This window comes from Papaver somniferum, unplaced genomic scaffold (genome assembly GCF_003573695.1).
Source record: "Papaver somniferum cultivar HN1 unplaced genomic scaffold, ASM357369v1 unplaced-scaffold_10, whole genome shotgun sequence".
NCBI lineage: Eukaryota > Viridiplantae > Streptophyta > Magnoliopsida > Ranunculales > Papaveraceae > Papaver > Papaver somniferum.
In genome coordinates this window covers 10,066,787-10,074,201 of record NW_020618825.1, presented here as the reverse complement: position 1 = coordinate 10,074,201, position 7,415 = coordinate 10,066,787, and the positions used below count along the sequence as shown (strand labels likewise).

The following is a 7,415-nucleotide window of genomic DNA, read 5'->3' as shown; positions in this document are numbered from 1 at the left end:
TAAACACTATGAAGGCCTCTCATTTTCCAAACCAAGAAATCATCAGAATGGATACCAAGCCAAAGCATTTTGATTCTTGGATATAGAAAGAAATTCTAGAAGGTATTTCCTGCATCCAAAAATATTACTTCTGGAAGATAGGGGATATGGAAAAAATCCACATTTGGGAGGATAGATGGATTGCCAACCTTTCATGACATTATCCAAAAACCCCCTCAATGCCCTCCAAGCCTCAAAACAGTTAATCAACTATTCAATACCCATGGAGAGTGGGATACTGACATCCTATCCCTCTGGTTCACACAAGATATCCAAAACCACATTATCCAGACACACCATAACCCGAATTCTGAAGATTCCATAAGATGGAGCTTAAATCATACAAGGAAATTTACTATCAAGTCGTTATATAACAAGCAAATCAATGATAAATATGCTAATGATACTCTTATAGCACCATGGAAGCAGATATGGAAACTTGACACCACTCCATCTATACATCTCTTCACTTGGAAATGTGCTCATGGCATACTCCCAACCAATGCCAAAACAACTAGCATCTTGAACTACATTGATCCCATTTGCACTCTATGCAAGAATGCTCCTGAAGACACTACCCATTAACTATTGGCCTTCCCAGCTGCTTATGATGTTTGGGAAAAACTATTTGGGGAGAATCATCAACTGTTTACTGCTTACAGTTCTTTCCATGACTGGTTCAATAGTTGGTTTCACCGTAACAACCCTTCTGCTAGCTGGAATACTACCTTTGCTACTATCTGTTGGTTCATCTAGAAAGCTAGATGTGATTGGGTCTTCAGGAATATTAGGCCAAATGCTGCTGAAACTGCTTTGAAAATCACTCAACATCTATGTACCTTTAATAAAGCGAATCATAACCTAGGGCATATCCTCAATGATATATACTACGAGGAAGATGACATTGATCAGATTCTAAGATCCAGTAGTCTGATCAGAAACAATAGAGAGAAATTTGGAATCACTATTAGCATACACATCTTGGAAATAAACAATAACATGGCTACTATCTTATACTAACCATGCTTTTATGGCAATATCTCTAACAGGTCATTGTGTGGGAGCAAGGAACATCAAATACACTACAATGGGCATAAACAAAGCAGACAGAGCAAGTAGAGGAGATCATCTAGTGCTGATCTGGGCCAAGGAAATGTATCAAGCCACCATTAACTTTGCAGCAGAGGATGGAGAAATTTCTACAAGACATTCAGAAAGGATACAAACTTGAAGTTCAAGAAAGATTTCAAGGAGAGTACACTCAAAATGAAGACAGAAATTTTGAATCCATAGACTTTGTCTTAGACAAACTTATAAAGGTAGCTCCACAACAAAAAATTACTGCTGCCAACTTAGCTAGGATATCTAGTCATTCTTCTCTTCTTCAAAACTTTAATTGGAAAGGCCCCGACCTCCAATTACTTTGGACAGCTTTACAGTTCAGTCCAAACCAGGATATTATGGATAACTGAAATAACTCTAACCTTATCTTAAGGGGACAACTTGGTGCTAGGCATAGCCCAGATTTTCACAATGTTTCTTCTTCGAGTAGGTAACTGAATTGAGTTTCCTTTATATTTTCTTATAAAAAAAACAATAATTATTTGAAATAATAAAAAATGTCTATGCATCCTAATTTTTCAGGGGTATAATTGGCAAGCAAACTAGAATATAACATATCTAAAAAACTATGCCTTGGAATTTAACAAATTTTATCTCGCTGGAAAGCTTTTAAAGAGATCTATACAATGAGTACAAACAACAATACCAAATTTAAGTTTTTTAAGAAAAAATCGAAGGTGATTGTTCTTTTAAGCATAATTTTTGAAAACTTGATACATAAGCATTACACAACTACCAAAAAAGATGCATTATATATTATGCAGACATCACAAAAGCTGCATAATACATTATGTAGACATATTTTGTTTTATGCATCTACTAATTTGGTTATAAAACCATTAAAACTATGTATATATACCTAAAAATTAAAATTTCAACAAGAGATGCATAACGAATTATATACCTATTTTTGTAGCTGCATAACATGTAATATAGTCGTTTTTATGTTGATTTATGTACTAACTAAAAAAGGTTGGTGCATAATGTATTAACCTTTTTTGGACTAGTGTAAGTCAAGTAGAGGTGGTCAAAGAAATTGTGTTGGTGGAGACCCAAACTAGCTTATAAGTCGTTGAGCAAATAGGCACCTCGCAATGAACCCAACCAATGGAAATTGTAACTATAAAAGAGAAGTATGGTACTCTTCGTTTCCGTAGGGATCTTCATGGAAGACCAAATCGAACCAAGTATACAATTATCGAAGACTATTTGAAATAACTCCCCCACTCATTGCTCCATTTGTCCACTGACGAGGTTGATGGAGATGGCAATTGTGGGTTTCACGTCGCTACAGAACAAATTGGTCACTTTAGAGAGGCGGTTATAGAAGATGTCACCCAATTCCAATATTTAAGAAATAAGATGGCGGAACAAATAATGAAGGACAAGGATTTATATATGAGATGATGAGGAGAGGATATAAATATGACAAAGAACAAGAGTTCAAAGAATTATATGCGCGTTTAAACTGCCGAAAGGGATTGAATACAATCAGAGCCAAGTATTGGATGACAATGCCTAAATGTGGATATCTCCTAGTGGACGTTTTGAATTGAGTGGTACATTTTTTTGTTCCTCCTATATTTGGACTTAGTATGACGTTTGCACCCAAAGGAACGGTTTGCGACGAGTTGGTTAAAGATAGAAGAATCGTTGTGGCATTTGTGAATGACAGGCATTTTATCGTTTAAGGGTAAAGAAAGATTGTCCGTTACCTCCATTAAGTAAGTGGCAAAATTAATTCCCAATGAACCATTGCAAGGATTGGGTGAAATAATATGAGTGCAACATGGTTGATCGGGATCGCGTCAATATGAGTGCAACATGGGATCGCGTCATGGACAACAACAATTTCCCGATGGTTTAATCGGGATCGCGTCATGGACAACAACAATTTCCCGATGGGTTAATCGAATTGATCAAAGATGATGATGATGATGATTAGTTGATCGTTACGTTTAGAAGATGTAATTTGAAACGTCTTTTTTGTACATGTTTTTTTGAAAATTCTGGGAAGATGTATGCTATAATCGGTAGTTATATATATATATAATATATCAACCGATTGTACAAGATTTTGTAAAGAGATTCAATCAATCTTATAATTAGTAATTATTAACTTTTCAAATTTAACTTCCGTTTAATTAATTTTCTGATTATTTTTTTGAAATTTTACTAGAATCGGTAGAAAAAATAGTAAACTAACTTCCTATTGTTACCAAACTCTAACAAAAAAGTTATAAAATTTTTCCAGATTCGGTAGACAAAATACTACAATAACTTCCGATTGTTACCAAACTCTGACAAAAAAGTTCCAAAATTTTCCTAGAATCGGTAGATAAGTGAAAATACTAAAATCAGATTGTATCCAAATCTGACAAGAAAATCTAGAAAATTTTCCTAGAATCGGTACATAATAAAAGATACTAACTCCCGATTGAAACAATCATTCTTTATACTGTAACCACGAACTTCAGGAATTCATAACTTCCATCATATATGAATTCTTCACTCTTTTCCACTAAGTAGTGTCTTTTTGCGAGTGTCTCCTATATAAACCAACAAATACAAAATAATGCTAAGTCCGTTTTAGTAAGAAAAATCACCGGTCTTATGTAAAAGAAGTATGGAAATACTTACAAATTGTTGGATCGACAAGCTTAAGTGGTTAGTGTTAAATATCCGCTTTTGTATAGTTATGTAATCATTTTCTCCTTTTTGGATAAGTTGGTACCGATTGTGAATTTGTTGGAGTGATCTTTGCTTTAGATTTTCATAGTCTCGCACAAATTGGATATACACCCTCCCCCACAAGACTTTGGGTGAGATCCTTCCGGCTATGACATCTTCACGTCTTGTTTAGGAATACCATGTTTTTAAAATTGACAAATCTTCAGCTGCGTCAAACGTTGCCATGCTTGTAAGTTGAGATATACAATGAATTAAAAAGAGTAGACGATAGAAAATCTATTTGTAGAATACACGACGCTATATATGTGTTTTTTGGTGCATAAATAAGAAGAGTTTACCCTCCTTATATAGATGAGAGTCCCAACGTTATATTTTTTTTTTTTTTGAAAATATGGCCGTTGATGCGTGCTGTTACAAGAATATAATGATGTTACGTACAATGAATGCTTATAATCGGTAGAAAAGGATTGAACACTTATTTCCAATTATACTTAATCCAAGTTATGTATTGTTATATATTACAGATTATTTGCAGTTTTCTCAACAAAGTTCTCAGTTTCATTCAACACCTATAATCAGAAGCTTATCAATATGTATTATTCACCAATTGTGTGTGGTTTTCGAGGCACGACTTGTTCATTTTTAACGAAACAGCTGTTGGCGAATAATCGGTAGTTAGATAAAGAATGAAAACAGCTGTTTCGTTAAAAATCAATCAATAGAATCATAACAATATCACCTACAAATCATAATAATTTGAAAATCATACCTATTGATTGATTTCCACAATTCTATTACAATGGCTTGTGATTAACGTCGTGGACGTCTTGGACGAGCCCTAAACTGATTAAATCTGTCAATCTCCTTAAGGATTCTGAAATGAGCTTCATAACGGAAGGTTGATGTTTTCCATCTCCGCCATTCCCGAGATTTCGTGATATAACCTCATCATTGGTTTCACCCCTCAATCGATATCACTAGTGGAAAACAGACATTCCGCGACCCTCAGAACATGTCATATATAAGAGTTAAACGACCTGTTCTAAGGTTCTCTGAATGGGTCGTTGATAAAGCGTTTTTTAATTGCACGACCCCTTACGCGTGGGTCTCTGAACAGAGACCGTTTCTTACGGTAACTAGATGCTGACCCCGTACGCGTGGGTCGTAGATTTGAATTATAATATAAAAAAGACAAATTCAGGTCAGCTGAAATGCCTGAATCTGAATTAATCTGACTGACATTGAAGTCAGACTAAAGTCAAGTCAAATTAAAGTCAAACTGAAATTCAAATGCAACTTCAAATTAACTGAAATTCAAATACAACTTCAAATTTGACTGAAATTTATAATCAAACTGAGAATTTTAACATTCATTCATTTTATCCATTGGGTTTAAAATTACACAAAAAAGGAGGAAATTTTGAGTTCAGAACAATATATGTCCAAGCTAGCTAGTAAGTTCAAACAACAACATGCTAAACTAATTGATAAACCAATAGACGATGTTCCGACAACGTGTGACAGGCAAGAATTGAAATGTTAAAACTGCAGAGCTGATGCCAAACCAAAAGAAACATATAAAAAATGCTTTGAGACTATCATGCCTCTCACTAAGGTGTAAGCTCCAAAGTAACCAGGATATCAAGAGAACCTACATATCAAAACACAACAATTCAGAAACTGTTAAGGATACGTAACAGTCATGAATATTACAAGCTGCAAAGATGAACAACTTACTCTACAATTAAGGAAACAACCTAACAACCCTTGTTACCACTTTCCATGACGAATCTTAGTACACCACTACAGGCCCTAAGCACAGAAACTTCATTAGTGATGCATAAAGAGATGGGTCAGTTATTGCTATTTTTGGATTGATTGGCAAGACAAACTAAATGTAGATGGTTCTAGGGAAAATAAATCCAAATTTTGCACAAGAGATAAAGGTCAAGGAGAAACAAATGCGTCCATTTCTGAAACTTACATGCAGTAGAAGGGGAGGTGTTGCACTATAGATTTGGCCATTTGTCCAAAAGCAACCAAAAATAGTCATCTCGGCAGCTGTTACAAACACAACACAAATTTATGAACGCCCATACCTATAAGTACCGATACTTTCAAGGTTTGGATGCAACAATTAAGAATTGACAAAGGATTTATTGAAAGTTAAGATACACAATGAAATTACTGTGTATACTTCTTTACAGTAAGGGAAATTCGATACGAAAAAGGCTTCTAGGCCATTGAAACTAACCTTTAACACATTAGTTGATGAAGGAAATATACCTGATTTCAGATCCTTTAGGCTCACGAATCCTGACCTGAAAGATGAACAATGGCATTTTAAAAGTTAAAGTAACCCATACAAACAGAACGTTAATAAAAAAACACCTATTCAAAAACCTACGTTACCGCCGTTAAGGATTTTCACTTTTGCCAAATGTACGTGCAATCAACATAAATATAGGAATGCCACCTTTGCCTGTATCTGTGACTGAATTCTCTGAAACCCTGATGTCCTTCACATAAAAAATCACAAAGCATCATTGTAGAAATAGAGAAAAGCATTCAAGCAGCATATGCTATGTAAAAAATTATGTGTAACTAACAAGTATAATGTAGCTAATCATTAACCAACATGTTGGTACTCAAGCAAGCCAAGGCATCCAAAAAATGTACCAACAACCCATCTATTCTTATACTATCTGGAATGTAATTCTCTTTTCAATACAGTGGAGAAAATAGGCATGTGCTAGTTTCATATTCAAAAGGGACTAAGTTAATTAAGCCCAATGATTAACCATTTAAATACAACCAAGATTATCTACCAGTAGCAGCATCTTCACCAATCTATGAACAGAATTCATAACAATGTGCTAACATACATACAACAAAAAAGAATAAGAAATCCCTCTGTTGCCTTTTCCACTATTATAAAACTTATCATTATTCACATCAAAGCTATCTAACATGTAAGCTAATAATCATTTGATGCAAAGAAACTGCTCATAGTTATCTAAGTGTTTCCCTTTCAAAGTAGTGCTCTTGAAAACTAATATGTAGATAATTTGAATTCTAAGTAGGAATTAATTAGTACATGAATTCCACTTGCACACATTACCATTTCATTAACTTATTAATAGAGTCCAAAATTCAGGGAAATGTTGAGATTACTTAACTTGACCTTTGATGGTAACTGACCACCAACCTTGCAGCACTCATTGGGACCTTTATACAAACACCTGGAGTGCAGAGTTGAGATCCACAGTGAGAGAGATTTTTGTTGTTGGGGTAAGGCTCACATATCCTGCAAACACGAATTCTACAAGAATTCCAACAAATTTAGGCCTTGATAGCACCCACAAATGAAAACAGAAAAGAAAAAAAAGAACACAATTGTTTCCACAAAATTTAATCCACTCATCATCAACCACAAAATAACCATTTATCAGGATTATGTTTAATCAAGTTAGACAAGAATTATGGCTCAAACCTGCAACAAAAACACAACAACCAGTTATTAGATTAAAAAGTACACAGATTTGTAATCAAACAATGGTGAT

At 34.6% G+C, this 7,415-nt stretch overlaps 1 long non-coding RNA gene across 1 annotated transcript; it reads right to left on the bottom strand.

Moving 5' to 3' along the window:
- Positions 1 to 5,195: 5,195 nt before the first annotated feature.
- On the bottom strand, positions 5,196 to 5,972 carry LOC113326136. The gene is made up of 3 exons (XR_003348325.1): positions 5,837 to 5,972; positions 5,610 to 5,655; positions 5,196 to 5,503 (listed from the first exon to the last, which is right to left on the bottom strand). It is a non-coding gene; the product is annotated as an uncharacterized LOC113326136 (long non-coding RNA).
- Positions 5,973 to 7,415: the final 1,443 nt, after the last annotated feature.